The 25,146-nt window shown below is 45.7% G+C and overlaps 1 pseudogene across 1 annotated transcript in view; it reads right to left on the bottom strand.

Annotated features, from left to right (window-relative positions):
* LOC100415124 (U2 small nuclear ribonucleoprotein auxiliary factor 35 kDa subunit-related protein 2 pseudogene) overlaps window positions 1-25,146 on the bottom strand; it is a 75,972-nt pseudogene that overhangs the window by 5,068 nt on the left and 45,758 nt on the right. The window contains exons 2-4 of the transcript XR_013520601.1: window positions 24,713-24,877; window positions 11,208-11,328; window positions 7,804-9,338 (exon numbers count right to left, since the gene is read on the bottom strand). The product of XR_013520601.1 is annotated as a U2 small nuclear ribonucleoprotein auxiliary factor 35 kDa subunit-related protein 2 pseudogene (transcript). The remainder of the gene's footprint in view (window positions 1-7,803; window positions 9,339-11,207; window positions 11,329-24,712; window positions 24,878-25,146) is intronic.

The following is a 25,146-nucleotide window of genomic DNA, read 5'->3' as shown; positions in this document are numbered from 1 at the left end:
GCCTCCGAAAGTGCTGGGATTACAGGCTTGAGCCACCGCGCCCAGCCGGATGCTTAATGTTTAATAAGAACCCTTTCAGTCTCAGTTTTCCTCATCTCTAAAACAGGTACCTGTATCTTATAAAATTTTGTAAAAAATATATAAGGTAGGCTGGGCACAGTGGCTTATACCTGTAATCCCAGCACTTTGGGAGACTGAGGAGAGCAGATCACCTGAGGTTGGGAGTTCAAGACCAGCCTGACCAACATGGAGAAACCCCATCTCTACTAAAAATACAAAATTAGCCGGGCATGGTGGCACATACCTGTAATCCCAGCTACTTGGGAGGCTGAGGCAAGAGAATCACTTGAACCTGGGAGGCAGAGGTTGCAGTGAGCTGAGATCACGCCATTGCACTCCGGCCTGAGTAACAAGAGCAAAACTCCATCTCAAAAAAAAAAAAAAAATTAAATGAGGTAATTATGTAAAGCACATGATAAGCCTGAAATAAACTGTGACTCTTGTTATTAATATAAACCTACTATATCCAAGAAACACTCTTCTCTAAAGTGTTAGATATGGTATATAATCAAGAGAAGGTCATCCTGCAGGCACAAAGCTGGCTTGCAGGTTAGCCTCTGATATACAAGGACGTCAACCTCGGACAGTAAGAGGCCCCCCTGGCTGGCACTGAATCCTCAGCAGCAGGGCCCACATTCCAGGCTGTAGCCGGCTTTGAGTCAGCCAGTTCCTTTAACAGGAACACAGGGATGGAAAGAGAAGAACACAGCAGGTCGTGGTAGAGAAGGAACCAAGCCTCTTCCTTCTGCTGCCACAGTTCCCTTCTCTCATCCCCATAAGCGAGATAGAAGCCCCAACTCCCCTGGATTCACCCAGCGGGACAGAGGGCACTTCCAGGAAATTGAGCTGATGGAGGAGGGCAAATTCGAGCCTCTACCCTCAAGCACCCACTGTCCAGCTCAGAGCTGGGGTTTTAGCCAGACCCCTAGAAGGGGCTGCTTCCAAACTTGGAATAAAAAAAAACAACTGAATGGGCCAGGTGCAGTGGCTCATACCTGTAATTGCAGCACTTTGGGAGGCTCAGGTGGGTAGATCACCTGAGGTCAGGAGTTCGAGACCAGCCTGGCCAACATGGTGAATCCCCGTCTCTACTAAAAACACAAAAATTAGCCAGGCATGGTGGCAGGTACCTGTAATCTCAGCTATTCAGGAGGCTGAGGAAAAAGAATCACTCGAACCTGGGAGGCAGAAGTTGCAGTGAGACAAGATCACACCATTGCACTCTGGCCTGGGCAACAGAGTGAGAGACTGTCTCAAACAAAAACAGAAACAAAAACTGGGTGTGGTGGCTCACGCCTGTAATCCCAGCACTTTGGGAGGCCGAGGTGGGCAGATCATGAGGTCAAGAGATTGAGACCATCCTGGTCAACATGGTGAAACCCTGTCTCTACTAAACATACAAAAATTAGCTGGGTGTGGTGGCATGCACCTGTAATCCCAGCTACTTGGGAGGCTGAGGCAGGTGAGTCACTTGAACTCAGGATGCGAGGTTGTGGTGAGCTGAGATCGTGCAATTGCACTCCAGCCTGGGCAGTAAGAGGGAAACTCTGTCTCAAAAAAAACAAAAAATGTAACACATTGTCCTGGATTTTCTTTTGGTATAAAGCATGTTATTGGGACAATTGGCAAAATCTGAGTAAGGTCTATAGATTTCAGAAATGTATCATGTTGATGTCCTGATTCTGATTACTGGATCTTGGTTATATAAGAAAATGTTCTTGTGTTTAAACAAAAGCACATTCAGTATTTGGAGAAAAGGGGCATTGTATCTGTAGCTTACTCTCAAATGGTTCATAATGAAACAAATTTAGCAGGGAAACAATAAAGCAAATGTAGTATGTGGAGGCTAAGGCAAATTTGTCTTGGATTTTAATCTGCCATATTGACTTCTGGTTGTTTTTTTTTTTTTTTTTTTTAAGAGACAGGTCTTGCTATGTTGCCGTTGCCCAGACTGGTCTTGAACTCCTGGACACCTTGACCTCTCAGAGTGCTAGGATTACAGGCATGAACCACTGCTCCTGACTTCTGATTAACCCGAGTTCCAGGAATGCCTCTATGATTTCTACTTTATCTACTATTAAGAGCTATAAATCCTGCCCTTTAGGTCAAAAGAACTCCTTAGTGTTACAATTTTTTTTTTTTAATTCATTCTCTATGTGGCTAATTTTAAAAAGGGGAGGAAGATTCTCTGATTTTATTTTTTCTTTTTCTGTGTGTGCGTGTGGTTTTTTTTTTAACAGAAGGGAAGAAAAAAAAAGGAGTGAAGGAGAGGAAGGAAGAGGAAGAAACAGAGGGAGAGAGAATGGAAATGTTGCTTTATTCTAAAAAATGGGTATTAATAATGGCCAATCAGTATTTCATTTAAACGTATGAGTAGGTATGATGTGGTATTGACAAGAATGTATATTTTGTGTATTTAAAGTGGAGAGCTCTATAAATATTTATTAAGTTTACTTGTTCCAGATCTGAATTCGAGTCCTGGATATCCTTATTAATTTTCTGTCTCATGGAGTCTAAGTCTCTATGTATCTGGGTGTTAGGATCATTAGCTCTTATTGTTGCATTGATACTTTTACCACTATATCTTTGTTGCTTTAAAATCTATTAGATATGAGAATTGTAACTCCTGCTTTTTATTATTTTATTTATTTTTGCTCTCCATTTGGTTGGTAAATCTTTCTCCATCCCTTTGTGTTGAGTCTTTGTGTATTCTTGCATGTGAAATGGGTCTGGATGTAGCATACAGTTGGGTTTTGGCTGTATCTTTTGATTGGGGGATTTAGTCAATTTAAATTTAGGGTTACTGCCATTTGATGTTAACTGGCTGTTTTATCCATTCGTTGATGTAAATTCTTCTTTATGTTGATGCTCTTTACTTTTTGGTATATTTTTAGAAAGGCTAATACTGGTTGTTTCTTTCTATGTGTAATGCTTCTTTCAGAAGCTCTTGTAAAGCAGGCCTGGTGGTAATAAAATCTCTGAGTACTTGCTTGTTCATAAAAGATTTTATTTTTCCTTCATTTGTGACACTTAGTTTGGCTAGATATGAAATTCTGGGCTGAAAGTTTTGTTCTTTAAGGATGTTGAATATTGGCCCCCACTCTCTTCTGGCTTGTAGAGCTTCTGCTGAGAAATCTGCTGTAAGTCTGATAGGCTTCCCTTTGTGGGTAACCTGACCTTTCTCTCTGGCTGCCCTTAGTATTTTCTCCTTCGTTTCAACCCTGGTGAATCTAACGATTATGTGCCTTGGGGTTGCTCTTCTTGAGGAATATCTTTGTGGTGTTCTCTGTATTACCTGGGGTTGAATCTTGTCCTGCTTTGCTAGGTTAGGAAAATTTTCCTGAATAATATCCTGAAGAATATTTTCCAGCTTGGATTCATTCTCTCCATCTCATTCAGGTACACCTATGAAACGTAAATTAGGTCTTTTCACATAGTCCCACATTTCTTGGAGATTTTGCTCATTCCTTTTTATCCTTTTTTTCTCTAATCTTGTCTTCTTGTTTTATTTCACTAAGTTGGTCTTCGACCTCTGATATCCTTTCTTCTGCTTGATCAATTCGAGTGTTTAAACCTGTGCATACTTCTCGGAGTTCCCATATTGTATTCTTTAGTTCCATTAATTCACTTATATTCCTCTCTAAATTGTCTATTCTCATTAGGATTTTGTCAAACCTTTTTTTCAAAGTTCTTAGTTTCTTTACATTGGGCTACAACATGTTCTTTTAACTCACAGAAGTTTCTTATTATCCACCTTCTGAAGCCTAATTCTGTTATTGGAACGCATTCGTTCTCCATCAGGCCTTGTTCCATTGCTGATGAGGAACTGTGATCCTCTTTAGAGGGAGAGGCATTCTGATTTTGAGTATTCTCAGCCTTTTTACACTGGTTTCTTCCCATCATTGTAAATTTATCCAGCTGTCATCTTTGTAATTACCAACTTTCAAATTAGGTCTCTGAGTGGACATCCAAGTTGTTAATTCCCAGGGCCGAAATATGAGCAACCCACTGTGCCGGCCAAAACAGCGGCGTTAAGACTGATGGTGCTTTTCTGCCCAGGAATCTCCAGTCTGGCTTCCTTCTTGAGTCCGTAATAGGTGACTCTGCCTTCCCAGAGCTCCAAACATCGGTCAGAAGGGGAACCGGTCCCGTTTACTCTGCACCAAGAGCTGCCACGCCGAGGTGCCAGCAAAACTGCTGCGCTGGCCACAAGAGTCATGCTGGTGACTCGTGGGGCTCCTCCACTGGGAGTCTTCTGCTCCGTAAGCAACAAAAATTTGTCTGAAAATGTGGCATCCTCTCGTTCTCTGCGCTTTCACTGGGAGCTGCAATCCCAAGATGTTAGCGATCAGCCATCTTGGATCGGTGTTAACGATTTTAAACACTTACACAAATTGTTAGAAATGCTCATTCTTTGGTGCCAAAAAGAACTAGCACTCAGACAAAGAATTTTCTTAGCAAGGCAATTTTACTTTCTGCAGAAAGGGTGCTGTCCATCAGCAATCTTGCCCAAGAGTACAATGAACAAACAATGGCAGGAATATTTATCTCTTACACTTTGGGTCCTTATTGCTGTGTCCTATCTCCATTGGTTGGAGCTAGACCTCACAGTCTAAGCTAAACCTGATTGGCTAACAAGTTAAAACTTTCCTAAATAGCTAAAGGCAATGGAGAACAAAGGAAAAGAGAAAGTTGTTTGTGAATAACTTAGAAAAGTAATAACATTTCTAAATAAGGAAGGGGCATAGGCTGCTAGCTGGGACATGCCTGAGCATGTGTAAAATAAGTATCTTGGTTAAAGTACAAGGACATAGAATGTACTTATTCCTTTATATCAAACAGCTACATAGGATAAGGGCTTAACAAAGAGTTATTAGCAAAAAGCAAGAAGGCTTTGAAGGAAGTTAGTCTTTGAAATAAACTATTAACATTTATACTTTATTCTTTAACAAGAAGGGAAACTTTGAAGAGGAACTTCTTACTTTCCACATAAATCCTCTTCTTAAATAAATTATAGGCTATGTCACACTTTGCCTTTCACAGAGAGTTGACCTCAGTTGTCCTACACATTCCTTCAGAAGCACATATGGTATATGACCCTTTCCCTATGGTATATGAGTCCTGGGTCTTGTGGGTAACAGTACGGGGATCCATTGTCTCATGGCTGCCTGAAACATGACTTTTGTTCTAAGACTCTCACATGTTTCTTTCTGAGAAACCAGATTTGTCATCCTCTTTCTTCAGCCCCTCAGCTCCCTTGGCCTTTGGGAGTAGGTTTGGATATACCTTCTCACTGCAAAACGTGGTAAAGTTAGGTTTTGGGGAATCTGCTGGGAATGGTGGCACATACCTATAATCCCAGTGGTGCAAGAGGCTATAAGGCAGGAGGATCCTTTGAGCCCAGGAGTTTGAAGCTGCAATGAGCTATGATCTAACCATTGTACTCCAGCTTGGGTGACAGAGCCAGACCATACTTGACCCCCTTCTCAATCAATCTATCAATAAAGGATTTGGGCAACTTCTTTGTTTTCTGTTTTTGTTTTTTTGAGACGGAGTTTTGCTCTTGCTGCCCAGGCTGGAGTGCAATGGCATGACCTCAGATCACTGCAACCTCCACCTCCTGGGTTCAAGTGATTCTCTTGCCACAGCCTCCTAAGTAGCTGGGATTACAGGCATGCACCACCATGCCTGGCTAATTTTGTATTTTTAGTAGAGACGGGGTTTCAGCACGTTGGCCAGGCTGGTCTGAACTCCTGACCTCAAACAATCCACTCACCTCGGTCTCCCAAAGTGCTGGGATTACAGGCGTGAGTCACTGTGCCCAGCCTGATTTTTCTTTAAGAGGAAGTTTTAGAGTCAAAGTGACCCAGAGCCATTCATAAAGTGCCTAGCCTGGCACATGGGCCTACCACATGGTCAGCAGGACTTTAAATTAGCAATAGCTGCAAACACTTACGTAATGCTCACCGTGTACCTGGTGCTATTTTAAGCACTTAACTCAGATTATCTCATTTAATGCTCACAACTCAATGAAGTTTTATTTTTTAATTATTATTGTTATTTTACTTTTGAGATGGAGTCTCACTCTGTTGCCCAGGCTGGAGTGCAGTGGCGCCATCTCGGCTCACTGCAACCTCTGGTTCCCAGGTTCATGTGATTCTCCTACCTTAGCCTCCTGAGTAGCTGGGATTACAGGAGTGTGCCACCATGCCCAGGCTAATTTTTAAGATTTTTTCATTTTTAGTTTTTGAGACAGGGTCTCACTCTGTTACCCAGAAGTATGACAGAGTGCACTCCTAGGCTGGAGTACAGTGGTGGCACTATCAGGGCTCACTGTAGCTTTGACCTCCTGGGCTCAAGCAATCCTCTCACCCCGGCCTCTCGAGTAGCTGGGATTACAGGCACATACACCACCATGCCAAGCTAATTTGTGTGTGTGTGTGTGTGTGTGTGTGTGTAGAGCCTGGGTCTCACCAAGTTGCCCAGGCTGGTCTTGAATTTCTGACCTCAAGCAATCTACCCACCTCGGCCTCCTACAGGGCTGAGATTACAAACGTGGGCCACTGTGCCCAGTGGTATTTTTTATTTTTTCTTTCTGTAAACACTGTGGTGACTTATTAATGAATTTTTATTACCTCTGTTTTGCAAATGAAATAAGAGAAATGAACCAACTCAATATCACACAGCTAAGAAACAGCAGAACCAAGAGCTGAACCTAGGGTGTTGGACTCTAAGGTTCAAGCCCTTGAACGCTACCCTATGGTAAGTGGTAGCTACGACTGATGGTTACACCTGGGAACTTTGCCCCTCTTTCAGCACTGGTAAAAATCAGGCTACTCCCAGCACTTTGGGAGGCCGAGGCGGGTGGATCACGAGGTCAAGAGATCGAGACCATCCTGGTCAACAAGGTGAAACCCCGTCTCTACTGAAAATACAAAAAATTAGCTGGGCATGGTGGTGCATGCCTGTAATCTCAACTACTCAGGAGGCTGAGGCTGGAGAATTGCCTAAACCAGGAGGCGGAGGTTGCGGTGGGCCGAGATCGCGCCACTGCACTCCGGCCTGGGAAACACGAGCGAGACTCCGTCTCAAATAAAAAAAAAAAAAATCAGGGTACTAGGTTGGGTGCAGTGGCTCACACCTGTAATCCCAGCAATTTGGGAGGCAGAGGTGGGCAGATCACAAGGTCAAAAGATGAAGTCCATCCTGGCTATCATGGTGAAACCCCATCTCTACTAAAAATACAAAATTAGCTGGGCCTGGTGGCATATGCTTGTAGTCCTAGCTACTCTGGAGGCTGAGGCAGGAGCCTTGCTTGAACCCGGGAGGCAGAGGTTTCAATGAGCTGAGATCGTGCCACTGCACTCCAACCTGGCAACAGAATGAGACTGTCTCAAAAAAAAAAAAAAGAAAGAAAAGAAAAGAAAAAAAGGAGAGGCTACTAAGAGTCAATAGAATATACAGGTTACCATATCAGTCTCGCCAGCTGGGAGATCCTGCACATTTGTTTATTCCAGCCTTAATTAGAGTGCTGTGCTAAGCCCTGAGGCATAGTGGAGCACAAAAAAGATCAGAGACCAGCTGGCTTCAAGTGATTAGTTCCAAACTAATCAGGCCATTCAGAGACAGGAGGAGAATATAGGCGTTCTGACTTTTGCTACTATGGGAACTTTTTTTTTTTTAAGAACAAAACAGGTTTATTTGGATTTGGGACTCTAAACAGTTCTGTCTCTATTACCTGACCTCCTCCTCCCACGACTTCGGGACCTAGAGGAACTTTGGCTCCGGCTGCGGCGGCTTCTGTGGCTCTGGCTTTGGCTGCTCCGCCCCGGCTGTGGTCCCTGTTTCTTCCTCTGCTGCGTGGCCTGTGCCTCTCCCGACTCTTTGATGTGCGTTTGTGAGGTTTCTTCCCCCTGTGACTACTCCTCTTCCTCTCGGATCCCCCACTTTTTCTGTAGGAGTGGTCTGGGCTTGGGTTTCTCCTTCCCCGAAGCCTGCTGTAGTATTCGTCGTGGTGGCCCATCCTCACCCACCTCTCAGAGTTCTTGCTCAGGGAGGAGCCAGTCAGAGCTGGAGACAAGTAGATGTCTCTATTCGCTTCCCAGAATTCATTGTTGGGATTTCTGAACACATGAAGAAAGTTGCAGTGTTTTCCTCTTGGACATTGTTGTATTTCAAATAAACCACAAATCGCCATTTTCCACCGGGTCACCGGGCAGAATTCGCACTGAAGCTGTCGTCCGGCATACCATCGTCCGTTAAACAGAGAAAGGGCTGCTTGGCATTCTTCTTCCGACTGGTACTGAACGTACACGTTGCCCCTCAGGTGAGGTTCCAAATTGCGGCTGACCTTGAACTGAATCACTTTCCCCACGTTCTTGAACTCGGGCAGCACATCCTCATAGAAATCTAGGAACTGTTGGTAGGTTTCTTCCTCGCTGTCCTCCAGGCTGGCGTCAGGGTCATAGTCATCCCTCCTGCACTGCTCCATTCCAAACGTTGTGAACATGCTCTTAATAAGAAGGGTAGGACTGGATGTTGGGAAATTATGTTTCCGTGAACATCTATCTCCGAATCTGCAAGCTCCTGTTTTACTGTAGAAGGGACAATTAGCTCGATCCTTCTCCACTTTGAAATCCACGGGTGGTTCTGGGTTTTGCCATGTGGTACAATTTTCCAACTCATTTTCAGCCTGATCCAGCATCTTCTTCACAGCTTCCTCTTTTTCTTTGTTCTCCTGTCGTTTCTGCTCCTCCTCTCTCTCTTTCCTCTGTTGTTCTTCCCACTGTTCCTTTAACTTTCTCTCTTGTTCTTCTTGCCGTTTTCTAGCCGCCTCTGTCTTTTCCTTCTTTATTCTGAATTCTTCTTGTGCCTTCTGCTCTCTCAGCAACCACTCCTCATGTAGTCTCTGCCTCTCTCTTTCCAATAGCTTTTCTTCTTCTAGTTGTTGTTCTTCAATAAAAGTGTCCTCCTTCTCCTCCTTCTGTGAGATTCCTGAGTCTCTCAGTCGAGCAAGTTCCTGCCGGCGTTTCTGTCGTTTCTCCTTCTTCAGGGCGGCCCTGTACTTTTTGTGGCTTAGTTTCTCCGGAAACGTCGTCTTCCCGGGCGCAGCCATCTTGCCGGCTCCGCCCCGCCCCTCAGGAACTCTTATAAAGTAGTTTTCGCTGAACGCGGTGGCTCACGCCTGTAATCCCAGCACTTTGGGAGGCCAAGGCGGGCAGATCACAAGGTCAGGAAATCGAGGCCATCCTGGACAACATGGTGAAACCCCGTCTCTACTAAAAAAAAATACAAACAAAAAAAATTAGTTGGGCGTGGTGGCGCACGCCTGGAGTCCCAGCTACTCGGGAGGCTGAGGCAAGTGAATTGCTTGAACCCAGGAGGCGCAGATTGCAGTGAGCCGAGATGGTGCCACTGCACTCCAGCCTGAACAACAGAACAAGACTCTATCGAAAACGAAAGAAAAGCCTTATGACAAAGTGGAAACACATGGGGGCGCTCTCGCCACAAACTGCAGAGAACAAAGTTCTTAACCAAGGGCATTGGAGGGGCCGTGAGTGCCTGCTATTACAACGCTTTTCTGATCACATTGACACCAATTCTGGTCTTTCCCCTTAGGTTAACGTGGTGGTAGAGAAATAAGTGAGCGGATGGTTGGCTAATGTAGCCTATTTCACCTTCCTGTAAGCTTTTTCACAAATTATTTTGCATCTCGGTGTATTGAAGGAATTTGGCTATCACTCCCACAAGTTCATAAAAGGTAGAGTGAGCCCCTTATGACAACCATCGCTGGCCTTTCAGGCCATGGTTCTGAGATCTGTGGAATGTTGGGAGGAAACTGGCTTTAGCATCCAAAGACCAGGCACCAAGTCTTAGCTTTACCACTTCCTGGCTGTGTGACCTTGGGCAAGTTACTTCACCTCTCTGAGTCTCATTATCTCATCACTAAGAGAAGGATGGTGATAGCTACCCTTACAAAATTATTGTGAAGATCAGATGAGCAGTGAAGTGGCTTTATAAACTGTAAAGTACTGTAGGAAGGTCTATATTTATTATGACACTGACCTGTGGAAATATGTAAATGTGTCTAATATGTGGTTTTTGAAGATGCTGATTCTTTGCTGACCTAATTCCCTATTGTATCAGAAATTTCATTTTGCTTCTCAAGAGATTTTTCTGGTATCTGGTTTTTTTTTTTAAATACAGGGCTGAGCTTTTGGCCAGGGTGAAGTTGGTAGTGACCTAATTATCTGGCAAGTCTTTCTGTGCACCAGTCACAGTGCCAGAAATCCACCATTGGCAACCTGCTGCTTTAGAGTCTTCTCATAATATCACCAACTCCTCCTCTTCTTTCCTTTCTTTCCTCCTTCCAAAAGGCTTTTTCACTGGCTTGCTGATTCTTTAAATTCTACTTTCAGACACTTTTTTTTTTAATAGACGGAGTCTTGTTCTTGTCACCCAGTTTGGAGTGCAGTGGCGCACTCTAGGCTCACTGCAACCTTCACCTCCCAGGTTCAAGCAATTCTCCTGCCTCAGCCTCTCAAGTAGCTGGGGTTACAGGTGCATGCCACCGTGCCTGGCTAATTTTTTATTTTGTATATTTAGTAGAGATGGGGTTTCACCATGTTGGCCAGGCTGGTTTCAAACTCCTGACCTCAAGTGATCTGCCCACCTCAGCCTCCCAAAGTGCTAGGATCACAGGTTTGAGCCACTGTGCCCAGCCTACTTTCAGATACTTTGATTTGGTCTAAGATTTTAGCTCCCAGCTAAAACTGCTTCTAGCTCTAAGGAAAGCCAATACTGGGGACTCCATGTTTGGGTCCCCTTCCATGAACACTCCCTTCGTGGAAGCCATCTTTCTCTCTCCTGGATTTCTCTTCTGGAATCCCCTTCCACACTGTCTTGTGGAAGTCTGTCTTCCCCTCCTAAACTCCATCTCTCTCCATTCCCTTCCACTCAGAGTGGAAGCTGCTTTCCTCTCCTGGATTCCATCTTTCTGGATTCTCTCACTCAGTGTGAGAGTTAGCTGTTTCTTTCTCTCTCCTTCTCCTGTTTCTCTCTCTAAATAAATCATTTTCTACAAACAAACAAACAAACAAACAAACAAACAAAAAAAGCCAATACTGGGACCCAGGGCAATAACTCACAGTTGTAGTCCCAGCTACTTGGGAGGCTGAGGCAGGAGGATCACTTGAGGCCAGGAGGTCAAGGCTATAGTAAGCTGTGGTCACACCACTGCAGCTTGGGCAACAGAGGAAGATCCTGTTTCTAAAAACAAACACACAACAAACAAACCAACAGAAAAGCTAGTACTGGACACTTTATTAGATTGGGGGTCTTACAGGGCAAGGACCGTGTCTCAGTTACCCTTCCATCCTTCAGGGCCTAGCAAAGAGCTTGGTGCATATTTCAATGCTGGTTCTTTCAATGCATGTTCATGGAACTGGCAAGTTTTTCTGTTTTGTATTTTAGAGACAGGGTTTAACCATGTTGCCCAGGCTGGTCTCGAACTCCTGAGCTCAAGCAGTCCTCCCACTTCAGCCTCTCAAAGTCCTGGGACCACAGGGTGAGCCACTGCACAGGGCCAGAATTGGCAAGTGTTGTCTAGAACCAGACTAAAGCATCTTTCCATCATCCTTGCAGCTGAGAATGAGGTAAGGCAGTATTGGATAGGGGGCTGAGCTCACTCCTTCATTGAGCTTGACCTTATATCAGCTCTTTGTAGGTCTTTTTTCCCTTGACATTAATAATTGGGCTTACAATTTTTTTTCTTTTTTTCTTTTTTCTTTTTGAAGCTACTGCAAATCAATAGGCTTAAAAATTTTTTAAGAAATATATGCTTAATATAAAGGTTACAGAAAGAAGAAAACCAAATTATTCATGATCCTACAACAACCACAGACTAATCACAGTTACGTTAGTATATTTTCATCAGATTATTTTTTTCTTTTTCTTTGAGGCAGGTTCTTGCTCTGTTGCCCAGGCTGGAGTGTAGTGGTGCAGTCACAGCTCACTGTAGCCTATACCTCTCAGGCTCAAATGATTCTCCTACCTCGGCCTCCCAAAGTGATAAGGTGACGGGTGTAAGCCAGTACACCTCGGTTTTTTCTTCTTTAAAGAAAATCTTATTTTTCCTATGATTATAAAAGTTATATATATATGTATACATATATATATATGGAAATGTAACAGGTTATAGACATTTTGGAAAATAGTTTGGCAATTTCTCTTTTTTTTTTTTGAGATGAGTCTCTCTGTCGCCCAGGCTGGAGTACAGTGGTGCAATCTCAATTCACTGCAACCTCCACCTCCCAGATTCAAGAGATTCTCCTGTCTCAGCCTCCCAAACAGCTGGGATTACAGGGGTACACCATCATGCCTGGCTAATTTTTGTATTTTTAGTAGGGATATGGTTTCACTATGTTGGCCAGGCTGGTCTTGAGCTCCTGACCTCAGGTGATCCGCTCGCCTCAGCCTCCGAAAGTGCTGGGATTACAGGCATGAGCCACTGTGCCTGGCCTGCAATTTCTTATAAGACTAAACATGCACTTATCATATATAACCCAGCAGTTGTATTCTTGTGCATTTATCACAGATAAAGTTTAAATTCACACAAAAACCTGCACAGAGGACCAGGTGTGGTGGCTCAAGCCTGTAATCCCAGCACTTTGGGAGGCGGAGCAGGGTGAATCACGAGGTCAGGAGATCGAGACCATCCTGGCTAACATGGTGAAACCCCGTCTCTATTGAAAATACAAAAAATTAGCCAGGCGTGGTGGCAGCCACCTTAGTCCCAGCTACTCGGAAGACTGAGGCAGGCGAATGACTTGGACCTAGGAGGCAGAGGTTGCAGTGAGCTGAGATCACTGCACTCCGGCCTGGGTGACAGAGTAAACCTCCATCTCAAAAAAAAAAAAAAAGAAAAGAAAAAAGAAAAAAATTAGCTGGGTGTTGTGGGTGTCCCAGCTACTTGGAGGCTGAGGTGGGAGAATCACTTGAACCTGGGAGGCAAAGGTTGCAGTAAGCCAAGATCATGCCACTGCACCCCAGCCCAGGCAACAGAGTGAGACTCTGTCTCAAAAAAGATAAAAAAATTAACCAGAATTTCACCACTGGGGAAGCTGGGTGACTGGTATGTGAATCCCTATGTTCTGTTCCTACACTTGCCTTTGAGTGTGTAGTTATTTCAAAATAAACAGCTTAAAATTTGGGCAGGGGAAATACCTAGGCAAGACCTCTTCACCACTGTTTATTCCAAAGATTCTCCTCTCCAGGGTGGGATGCCATGTTTCCAACATCCTACCTCCGGCAGCTTAGAGAAGGGGTTGGTGTGCATGTGGACTTTTCAGGTACCTGTGGAGGATGATGGGAGCAGGAATACCTGATGACTGGATGGAAGGAGAGAAAAGATGCAGCGATTGTAGACAGATGAGTTAGGTATGGCACCAAGGACCAGCCTGAACATGCCTGAAAATCAGCCCATATGCCAAACTGAATAGGAGAAACTTGGGTCTCTGACTCCTAAGACAAAGACCTCTCCTTTTATTGAACTACATGGTTTTCCAAGTCTTTCTCTGATTATGCTTCGGGGAGATTTTGAAGACTGCACAGTCCTAGAACCCTTCTCTTTAGTTGATCCTTAGTTTACAATGAACATTTGTGTCCTTCCAAATTCACATATTATAATCCTTATCCCAAAGGTGACAGTATTAGGAGGTGGGGTGGCTGGGAGGTGATTAGGTCATGAAAGTGGAGCCCTCATGATATGGATTAGTACCTTTATCAAAGAGACCTCAAAGAGGTCCAGCCCCTTGCACATCAGGACACAGCAAGAAGGCACCCTCTATGAATAGGGAAGAGGGGCCTCACCAGACACCAGACCTGCAAGCACTTTGCTGTTGGGCTTCCCAGCCTCCAGAACTGTAAGAAAAACAACTGTCTGTTGTTTATACGCCACCCAATTTATGGTATTTTGTTTCAACGGCCTGAACAAACTAAGATAATCTTTTTAAATACTTTAAAATAGTGCATTAAAGATACAGAACACTTCTGCTTCTGGCCAAGATGAGATAACGGAGACCAGATATGTTCTCCCAACAGAAACAACACAACAAAAAACTGGTCAGAAATCTATGAAACAATGGTTTTCCGATACTGGACCTCGTCAGTGCAGGACGGTGATTCCTGAGAGAGGAAACAAATGAGGTGAATCTTGTTTTTTTTTTTTTTTGAGACACATTTCCACAAATACCATCAAAACTAAATGCTTTTACAGAGCAATAATTTTCTATATATGGCTTCTCGCATTAACTACCTGTTCTGTCTTTTGATTCTTTATCTGGTGGGGATTTGGTGTCCACTTTTCACAAAGAATCAGAAGTTTCAAGCTCTAGGACTGCCCTGTCCAATATGGTAGCTAGTAACCACATGTGGCTACTTAATTTAAAATTAATTAAAATAAAATAAGTAGGGTGTGGTGGCTCTCACCTATAATCCCAGCACTTTGGGAGGTCCAGGTGGGAGCACTGCTTGAGACCAGGAGTTTAAGACCAGCCTGGGCAACATAGGGAGATCTCGTCTCTACAAAATTAAGAAATCAACCCAGTGTCATGGTACGTGCCTACGCTTCTTGAGTAATCCCAGCCATTCAAGAGGCTGAAGTGGGAGGATGGCTTGAGGCCAGCAGGTTGGGGCTGCAGAGAGCCATGATGGTGCCACTGCACTCTAGCCTGGGCAGCAGAACAAGACCCTGTCTCAATAAAATAAAATAAGATAAAATAAAAAATATTGATTCTTCAGCCACAATAGCTAAATTTCAAGTGCTAAGAGCCACAGTATGGATATAAAACATTTTTCTCATCACAAAAATAGAAAGGTTTTTTTTGGTCTTTTTTCCCCCTTTTTGTGGAGAATGGGGTCTTGCTATGTTGCCCAGGTGAGTCTCAAACTTGTGGGCTCAAGTTATCCTTCCACCTCTGTCTTCCTTATAGTTGGGATTATAGGCATGAGTCACTGCAACCGGCAAAAATAGAAGGTTCTATTGAACAGTGTGCTCTTGGAGAAATCGTCTGACTGTCTGACAATGTGAGCCTGAGCCATGGTGCTAGGAAACCTGAGTTTCTTTCCAGCCCCATCACTGACTGGCCGGGCAGTCTTGGACAAACCACATACCTCTGCGCCTCATTCCTCTCTGTGGGCAGAGGTGGGACCAGGCAATATGTGAGTCTCCTTCAAGCTCTGACCTTCTGGGGAGAATTCCATGAGCTCTGAATTCAGTTTCCAGTTACCTCCACCCCAGTCCCTCCGGAGCCTCTCAGCTGGCCCAGTCTTTTCCTGCCTACCGAGAGAAGATCTGATGAACTCACTTGCCCTCGGGCTGTGACGCACTGTGTGTTTCTCAAGGGACAACATCTGATTGGACCTGGCCCAGTGTGAGCCAATCAGAATCTCCCTAACCGAAACCTGGTTTAGGGACTTAGGATCAGTTAGTGAGTCTCTGCAGGTAGTTGAGACTGTCCCTGGGAGAAGTGAGTGGCCACAGTCATGAGGCTGTGCATGACTGAGTGGAAGAGAAAGCCAGTCTGGAGAGAAGACAGGAGCGGGAGAGAGAGAGGAGGACAGAGAAAAACACAGTCCACCTCCAGGGATTAGTAGAGAGAAGAATCCCCGCTTCAGGCTCTTGGAATCTGTGCCAGCTTTGTGTTTTTTAATACATTCTCCCCACTTTCTGTTTTTTCTACAGGTTCCAGCTTATTTCTGCTTCTTGTCACCAAAGCTTCCTAACTCGCATAGGTTAAAGTGAAGGGGATTGCTTTTTCACTTTTCTGAAAAGTTGAGTAAATTTGCAGTTGGAAAAAGGTTAAGAAAGGACACACACACACACACACATGCACACATCATGCACACAAAAGTAGCAAGAACAAGTGGAAAGGAAAACAGCCATCCGCTACTGATTTGACAAGTGTTTCTGGAGCACCTACACCATGCCAGACATTGTGTCCAAAGCCTTAGACGCATGGCCTTTTCTAATCTTCCCAACAACCCTTGAAAGGTGGGCAGTTTTCTCCATTTCAGAGACAAGGGAATTGAGGCACAGAGAGGTTAAAGGATAGGGCAAGGACACACAGCTGGTCAGCATCAGAGACAACTTGAGCCAGGGCTTGGCAAGAGGACAGTCAGCTGGGTCTTTCTAACATCAGCACAGCTCCCGAGCAAGGAGATTTCTTGGGTGGAGACCCACTTGGCTCAGAGAGTGCAGCAAGCCAGAAAGACCCCACCCTGCCATGAGGGCGCGACCCAGTCATTCTGGCTACAGAAGAGCACAGTGATCTTTCCATGGTTTGAAGCGGGAAGGGTAGGTTCAAGAAGAAAATCATCCAAAGTAAAAAGTACTTGGAATCTTTCATTATCTCTTGTTTTCCATCTTCTCCAGATTTCTCCTATTAAGAAGTCTTTCTGGATTGAGAGTACAAATCATTCCCCTCCTAGCTCCATGGAGAAAGGGAAGAGGCAATACCAAAAGTGCTTCTGGCCAACACGGTGAAACCCTGTCTCTATTAAAAAAAAAAATACAAAAAAAATGAGTCAGGTGTTGGTGGTGGGCGCCTGTAATCCCAGCTACTTGGGAAACTGAGGCAGGAGAATTGCTTGAACCCGGCAGACGGAGGTTGCAGTGAGCTGAAATCGTGCCACTGCACTCCAGCCTGGATGACAGAGTGAGACTATCTCAAAACAAACAAACAAAAAACTCAAATCAATAAAAAGAGGCCACTGACTGGGGTAGCTCATGCCTCTAATCCCAGCACTTTGGGAGGCCGAGGTGGGAGGATCACCTGAGGTCAGGAGTTTGAGACCAGCCTGGCCAACATGGTGAAACCCTGTCTCTACTAAAAATACAAAAATTAGCCAGGTGTGGTGGCGCACACCTGTAATCCCAGCTACTTGGGAAGCTGAGGCAGGAGAATAGATTGAACCCAGGAGATGGAGCTGCAGTGAGCCAGGATCGAATCATTGCATTCCAGCCTGGGAGACAAAGCAAGACTCTATCTCAAAAAATAAATACATAAATAAAAATTAGTGGAGCATGGTGGCACATGCCTGTAGTCCTAGCTACTCAGGAGAATTGCTTGGGCATGTAGCAAGCTGTAATCAAGCCACTGCACTCCAGCCTGGGCGACAGAGCAAGAGCAAGACTCTCTCTCAAAAAAAAAAAAAGGCAAATTAAAACAGTATATTGGGGCCGGGTGCGGTGGCTCAAGCCTGTAATCCCAGCACTTTGGGAGGCCGAGGTGGGTGGATCATGAAGTCAAGAGATCGAGACCATCCTGGTCAACATGGTGAAACCCCGTCTCTACTAAAAATACAAAAAATTAGCTGGGCATGGTGGTGCGTGCCTGTAATCCCAGTTACTCAGGAGGCTGAGGCAGGAGAATTGCCTGCACCCAGGAGGCGGAGGTTGCAGTGAGCCGAGATTGCACCATTGCACTCCAGCCTGGGTAACAAGAGCGAAACTCCGTCTCAAAAAAAACAAAAACAAAAACAAAAAAACAGTATATCATATCTTTTTATCTTCCAGGTTTTCTTCCAGGTTTTCAAGCAATAGAAAAATTATAAAAACCGTTGTTGATGAAGATGAAGGAAAATGGGCATCTCATAGTCTCCTACTTCGCTGGTGGGAGTTTCAAATGGCATACTTTTTCTGAAGGCTATTTTGGAAATACGAATCTAAAGTCTTAAAATGTGCATCCTTCTGACTCAGTAATCAACATGAGATACTTATCAAAAGGAAATATAATTATAGAGTGTTATTTCTTGAGTTATTTACAACAGTGGAAGTGTCTCTGGGGTGGGTTGAGACTGACAGGGTGCTGGGGGTACTCACAGGGTTTGGAGCTGCTGCTATTTAACAACTGGAGCAGAAATATTTGCATTGTTTATCAACCAATACAGCCATAGTGCACATCTTCAATGTCAGTTTTTGTTTGTTTTGTTTTGTTTTTGAGATGGAGTCTTGCTCTTGTCCAGGCTGGAGTGCAATGGCATGATCTCAGCTCAGTGCAACTTCCACCTCCCAGGTTGAAGCGATTCTCCTGCCTCAGCCTCCCAAGAAGCTAGGATTACAGGCGCCTGCCACCATGCCCAGCTAATTTTTGTAGTTTTAGTAGAGACAGGGTTTCACTATGCTGGCCAGACTAGTCTCAAACTCCTGACCTCACGTGATCTGCCTGCCTCAGCCTCCCAAAGGGCTTGGATTATAGACATAAGCCACCGTGCCCAGCTAATGCCAGTTTTTAAAACTAAAACAAAAAATGAGGGTTGCTCCTGTTTCCTCGTAAGATTAGAGGTGGGAGCCAGAATGTTAGCTCTTGCCTTTCTAGTTGAGCACAGGTCCTGGGGCTGCAATCCAAGTGGGCACCTATCTGCAGGACCAGTAGCAGGACAAGGTTGCCAGGGCCCAGCAGAGTGGCTATGGACACCATGAGGCACAGCAGGGAAGAGAGCAGAAGCCCTATGTCCAGGGCTTGCTTCCAGCCGAAATCATGGCAGTCAAGGTGATGAGGATGCCACAGAAGGCACAGAAGAGGAAGGGGGCTCTATTCTCTGAGCTCCAGCTGTACACAGGCACCTGCAATATGGGAGGGCTGGGATCCTCAGGGGGAAGGTTGCCACCTAAGCCCATTCAACCCACTCCACAATGCCCTGCAGTTTGTGTATGTTATCCCCATTTTTTCAGAGGGGGAAACTGAGACTCAGAGAAGTGAAATGACTCATGCAAAGTCACACTGCTGGTAAGTGAGGGGACTGGGATTTCAATACATGCTCTTCATTTTCTGAGGTCTTTCCCACTATCCCACTCCCAGCCATATTTATTGATGGATTGAGACAAGCTGGGTTAACATCTTCACCAGACTGGGGAGGCAGAGGGGTTGGGGGTATCCTCTGGGGGTCAAGCCATCAGCAAATGAAGTTTGAGTCAAGCTGGATCTTATTCAATGCAATGTTCCGAATAACACAACACCTCCAGGCTCAGGCTCCTTCCTCTGCCGAGCACCCTCCCCTCCACAGTCCAAATCCCGCTTCACATGCCAACAGATGCCCACCTTTACTCCTTCTGACAACCCTTCCAGATAAGTATGACCACATTTCCCCATTCTAACAATGAAGAGATTCACTCTGGGAGGGGAAGTAATGTAATTAAGATCACCCACTTAGTAAGTTATAGAGCTGGGATTAAAGCCAAGTCTGTCTGAGTCCAGAGAGCTTCTCACCTTTCACCAGACCTTAACTTTGTAATTTAATAGTCAACAACCTTTGAAGTAGGTTAGAGACACTATTTTCCCCTTTTACAGATAAGGAAACTGAGGCTTAGAGGAGGCAATTAGAATAGTAGTTAAGTGGTTGGACCTTGGGTTCAAATCCCAGCTGCAGCACTTATAAGCTGTGTGACCTTAGGCAAGTGACTTCACCTCTCTGAACCTCAGTCTCCCATCTATAAAACAGGGTGAAATAGTACTCACTTCAGGGCTTTTTGCAATGATTAAATGAGATGAAGATATCTTAAGCATTCAATGACCTAACACAAGGAAAGCACTTAGCTGAATGGTAACTGGTATTTGTTGCCCAAGTGATGTCTGCCTGAATGGGACCACCTAAACAGGAATTTCCTCCTCCTTGATAACAGCTTTCATCCACTGGGCTTTCTCTCCAGGTCAGGCAGCTTAAGATCCCCAGTCAGAGTAGAACCTGGAAGAGAGAGGCTAAGGTGGCTTCTGCAGAACGTGTTACCTTGGTTTGGGGGGAACGTGTCATATTGGGGTTCTTTGCCCGAGTCTCAGAAAAGGTCTCACTGGGGGTGTTGGCTGCAGGTTGCTACTGAAGGTCGTTGCTATGCCTTCTTCATGGTCAGGTACTCCCCACACATGGACATGACCCTGACCATGGCCATGGTGTGGGGAGTAGGTGACTGTGAGGAAGACGTGTATGAGGCCTATCAGGCTGAACAGGAGGAAGCAGAGCCCTGGAACTGGGGTCATGTTCCAGGACCTCATCCCACCCCAGGCCTCCAGAGGTTCCGCTGTCAGAGCCATTTTCAGGATTTAAAAAGTAGGGCACATGAGTGGACTGTCCCATGTTACCAGCTAATGAGGAGCAGAGCCTGGAGTTGCACTAGGCTTATCTGACCTCCAAGTTCTCTTTCCCACTACTCTGGGGGAAGTCCCTCATTTAACACAAAGTTATGGCTTGTGTCACGTGTCTCCTGGTGGGGACCCAGAAACCTCCCTTGCAGCATCCTAGTACCTGGCCTGGGGCCTGGCCCTAACTGGAAGCACAGTGAATGTTTGTTGACTAAATAAATGAATGACACATTCCAAGCAGGACCAGTTGCAAGTTCTCCCTGCAGAGGAAGTGGATGAAAAGTAAACTCACAGAGGCTGTTGAACTCTCTTCCTGCACCCTCAGCCCTGCTCCTCTACCCACAGTCTGGCTTCCAACTCTGTTCCTCAGCCCCTAGCTTCCCAGAGGGTCTTTGGATCTCACAGTCTGACCGGGGCTTTGGATCTCACAGTCTGACCCTGGCATCCTTCTCAAAGGTAAGGATACCAGGGATGAGACGCCCCCAGACCTGTAGATGCTCAGGACCAGGGGTTGAGCAGAATAAAAATCCCTGTTCTCAGGGAGCTCCTGAACTACTGGGCAAGAGAGGCCCCAAACATGTAGTGACACAAGTGACAAGAATTCCCTATAAGGGAGGGCGCATGGAGTAGCTGTGGGGGTAGGGAGGAGCCCTCCGTGGACTGTGCATGATGGGGAGGTGAGGGAAGCTTAATTTCTAAGCTGGGGACTGAGAGCCGAGCAGGAGTTGGCCAGATAAAGAGGTAAGAAAGGGGGAGAGGAAGAATATGTTGGAAGACCCAGAGACAGGAAAGAAGGTCTGGCAAGGGCTGGAGAGGTGGCAGCCACAGAGATCATGCCCAGATCTCAGACAGCAGGGAGGTGCCTTTGTCTGCTCGGGATGCTGTGACAAAATACCACAGGTTTAGTAGCTAAAGAACAGACATTGATGTCTCACAGATCTGGAGGCCAGAAGTCCAAGATCAAGGTGCCAGCAGATTCAGTCTCTGGTGAGGGCTTTCTTCTTGGCCTGTAGACAGCTGCTTTCTCACTGCGTCCTCACATGGCCTTTTCTTTGTGTGTGTGTGCACGAGGGGAAGAGGAGAATGAGCTTTACAGTGTCTCTCTCCTCTTATAAGGACACGAATTCCATGGGATCAGGGTCCCACTCTTATGACCTCATTTAACCTTAATTATTTCCTAAAGGCACCTTTTCCAAATACAGTTGCAATGGGACTTAAAGCTGCAACATGTGATTCTGGGGAGGGAAGAATTCAGTCCATAGCAGGAGCCATGGAAGGTTCTAAGCAGGGAGGCACTAGGGTCGGATTGGCCTTCGGGGAGATCTTTCTGGCTGCAAAGAGGAGGATGGGCCAGAGCAGGCAGGACTGGAAGCTGTCTGAATGGTTGCTGTAGTCCAGCGGTGAGAAGTGCCCCTGGACCAGAGGAATGGCATTTGGGAGGGAGTAGGGGGAGCTGCTTAATAAGCTTGCATCTGCAGGACTCCATGTGAAAGGAGGGCTTAAGGAGGGCTTAGGGAGGGCGAGAGGTCAAGGATGACTGCCAGATTCCCAGCCTGGGTAACAGTTTCACAGGCCTATGACCTGCATGGTCCCACACACTAAAGGCCCAGCGTTTGTCTGATGCTCTGTTGTTGCTGTCTTGAGTTATTAACAACTTTTTAACAAAAGGCCCTGAATTTTCATTTTGCACTGGGCCCTGCAAATTTTGGACCCAGTCTGCGTGGATGGGGATCTGTGGACCTCTCTCCTCCACAGATCACTGGACTCGAGCAGGGAGGGAGCTGGCCTCCCTGTGACCTCTCTCTCTTGAGATGGTTATTTGATACCAGCCTTATTTCTGCCAAAAACAAAACAAGGACAACAAAAAAACCCTCTCCTAATTAACACCCTCAGCACCACTAGCAGTTAAGGGCAAGGGCTTTAGAGTCTCTGAGAAGAGAGCAAATCAGTTGCTGAATTTATTGCCTTTAGGAATTTTTAAGACTCTTGCCTTATCTGCGGGGTGACCACATACTTTAGTGAGCAGCTCAGTACAGTTCTGAGAATAGGAGGGGAAAGTGGGAACAAAACACTCATATGCTGGGACAATAGGTGCCAACCAGGTCTGTCTCATGCAAACTGGGACACATGGTCCCCTACTTTTCTATAAAGTGGGATTAAATAGAACCATGCAAAGAAAGCAAGGGGCCCAAAATAAGTGCTCAGTGAGCAGCACCTATCATTATTTATTTTTATTTTTTTGAGATGGCATCTCACTCTGTTGCCCAGGCTGCAGTGTGGTGGCAGGATCTCGGCTCACTGCAAGCGATTCCTGTGTCTCAGCCTCCCAAGTAGGTGGGACTACAGGCACATGTCACCATGTCTGCTAATTTTTTGTACTTTTAGTAGAAACAGGGTTTCACCATGTTGCCCAGGCTGATCTCGAACACCTGACCTCAGGTGATCCACCTGTCTCAGCCTCCCAAAAGTGCTGAGATTACAGGCATGAGTCACTGCTCCCAGCCTTCTTTTTATTTTTTTTCACGCAGAGTCTCACTCTGTCACCCAGGCTAGAGTACAGTGGTGTAATCTCAGCTCACTGCAACCTCAAACTCCCAGGTTCAAGCGAGTCTCTTGCCTCAGTTTCCTGAGTAGCTGGGAACAAGCACCCGTGGCCAAGCTGGGCTAATTTTTGTGTTTTTAATAGAGATGGAGTTTCACCATGTTGGCCAGGCTGGTCTTGAACTCCTGACCTCAAGCAATCCACCTGCCTCAGCCTCTCAAAGCGCTGGAAATACAGGCATGAGCCACCACACCTGGCTATCTTATTTATTTATTTATTTATTTATTTATTTAGAGTTTTGCTCTTATTGCCCAGGCTGGAGTACAATGGCGCAATCTCAGCTCACTGCAACCTCCACCTCCTGGGTTCAAGTGATTCTCCTGCCTCAGCCTCCCGAGTAGCTGGGATTACAAGCACGCGCCACCATGCCCAGCTAATTTTTATATTTTTAGTAGAGATGGGGTTTTACCATGTTGGCCAGGCTGGTCTTGAACTCCTGACCTCAAGTGATCTACCTGCCTTGGCCCCCCAAAGTGCTGGGATTACAGGCATGAACCACTGCACCTGGCCATCCTGTCATTGTTTCTACACTCTGCAGTCATTCTCAATTGGTGTCCAAATGTCATTCACCTGTCAATCAACTACTCATTACCCACCATGTGTCAGGCACACAGCATTGGTGCTCCTGATGTGAAGATGTACTGATAATTCATCTATTCAGCCAACATTTTGTGAGCAGCTCATCTATGACAGGCTAGGTTCTGAGGCTAGGGTCATTCTAGGGATCCTAAGGTGAGTGACGCCACTTGTCCTCCTGGGGCTGGCAATCTTAGAGGGCATCACGGGTGGAAGAGTATCTCCCAAAAATGCACGTCCATGGAGAACTTCAGAATATGATCTTACTTGAAAACAGGGTCTTTGCTGATGTAATTAAGGTAAGGATCAAGATAAGATCATGCTGGATTAGGGTGGGCCTGAGATCCAACGAGAGTGTCTTCATAAGAGACAGAAGAGTGCACAGAGACACAGAGGAAAAGGCCTTGTGAAGACAGAAGCAGAGATTGGAGGGCAGGGGCACTGCACAGAATGCCAAGGATTTTGGCAGCAGCCACCAAAAGTTAGGAGAAAGGCATGAAATAGGTCCTCCATCACCCAGGCTGGAGTGCAGCGGCATGATCTCAGCGCATTGCAACCTCCAGCTCCCACACTCAAGGGATCCTCCTGCCTCAACACCGCCCCACCTCCCCCGCCAAGTAGCTGGGACTATAGGCTGGCTATTTTTTGTATTTTTTTTTGGAGAGATGGTGTTTCACCATGTTCCCCAGGTTGGTCTCAAACTCCTGGGCTCAAGCAGTCTTCTTGCCTCAGCCTCTCAAAGTGCCGGGATTATAGGTGTGTACCACCACGCCTGGCTAATTTTTGCATTTTTAGTAGAGATGGGGTTTCACCATGTTGGCCAGTTGCTCTCAAACTCCTAACCTTTAGTGTCTGCCGGACTTGGCCTCCCAAAGTGCTGGGATTACAAGCATGAGCCACCGTGCCCAGCCTGTGCAATTTATCTTTTTAAGTTTTTCCTGAAGTATAACAAACATAAAAACACACAAATCCTGTGTACAGCTCAACACACCTTCACAAAATGAACCCATCTGTATAACCTGCCCCTAGGTCCAGAAGTGAACATAACTAGCTCCCTACCTAAACGACTTGGGGGCTGCAGGAGAATTGCTTGAACCTGGGAGGTGAAGGCTACAGTGAGCCAACATCATGCCACTGCACTCCAGCCTGGGCAACTTGAGTGAGACTCCATCTCAAAAATATAATAAAAAAAATTTTTTAATTGCACAGGTAGATAGATAACTATAGATTATGGTAAGTGCTTTGAAACAAAACTCATAGGTTCTAGGAGATAGTAGTTTTTAGTCAGCTAGGACTGCCATAACAAAACACTACAAACTGGGTGGCTTAAGCAACATACCTTGCTTTCTCACAGTTGTGGAGGCTGGGAAGTCCAAGATTAAGGTGCCAGCAGATTCCTGGTGAGGGCTCTCTTCCTGGCTTGCAGACAGCCACCTTCTTGCTGGGTCCTCACATGGTGGAAAGAGAGAGATCTCTTTTCTTCTTCTTATAAAGCCACCCTTCTCTGTTTACAGTTTTGTAACATTGGTAATCACTGATGGTAGCATCTATCATTTATTGAACACCTAAGACATTTTACTATGAAATAGGTACTATTGTTGTCCCTTCATTCCCGATGAGGAGGGTGGTGCTCACTTGCCTGTTCCTGGTAGATGGTGAATCTGTCTCATACCCTCTGACCCCACTGTCACTGTCTCTGAGCCAGCCATGTCTCATGATCAGGCCTGGGGTGGAGGTGGAGGGCGTTGGGGAGCTTTCTATTTCCCTTACTAC

This window comes from Callithrix jacchus, chromosome 7 (assembly GCF_049354715.1).
Source record: "Callithrix jacchus isolate 240 chromosome 7, calJac240_pri, whole genome shotgun sequence".
In the NCBI taxonomy this organism is placed as follows: domain Eukaryota; kingdom Metazoa; phylum Chordata; class Mammalia; order Primates; family Cebidae; genus Callithrix; species Callithrix jacchus.
This window is presented reverse-complemented; position numbering and strand designations above follow the sequence as displayed.